The sequence below is a fragment of the Phalaenopsis equestris genome, unplaced genomic scaffold, assembly GCF_001263595.1.
Source record: "Phalaenopsis equestris unplaced genomic scaffold, ASM126359v1 Scaffold001079, whole genome shotgun sequence".
NCBI lineage: Eukaryota > Viridiplantae > Streptophyta > Magnoliopsida > Asparagales > Orchidaceae > Phalaenopsis > Phalaenopsis equestris.
The window spans coordinates 120,622-121,018 of record NW_018165518.1 but is presented as its reverse complement, the minus strand read 5'-3'; the positions used below and the strand labels follow the sequence as shown (position 1 = coordinate 121,018).

Genomic DNA, 397 nt, shown 5'->3' with positions numbered 1-397 from the left:
AGAGGGAGCCATAGGGGTCAAACTATATATTAGAGATTCGATCCCCACACAAAGCACTATCATTGACTGGTAATATTATCTCAAAATTCAGATGATTACAAATTTATATAATTATGTGACTCTTATATTAATTTGATCATGTATACATGCCAATGAGCTTGACTGAGAGTCAAGCACTGTAAAGTTGCATGTCCTCGCAACACATGGCAGTAGGTATTCAACCATGCTTCACGTGTCAATGTAAGTTTTACAGATTCAGCATGAGGAGCTTGCCAATATGTTTAGAAAAATTCACTTTTCTAAACATTCTTCCATGCTTCTCAATATGTTTAGAAAAATTTACTTTTCTCTTTTTTTTTTCTTGGGGGGGGGGGGGGGGGGGGGTTTGTTTGTATTT

The 397-nt window shown here is 36.5% G+C and overlaps 1 protein-coding gene across 1 annotated transcript in view; it reads right to left on the bottom strand.

The window, feature by feature from the left end:
* The window catches only part of LOC110033023 (4-coumarate--CoA ligase-like 7), a 25,143-nt gene that overhangs the window by 7,792 nt on the left and 16,954 nt on the right, over positions 1–397 (bottom strand). The window lies entirely within an intron of this gene.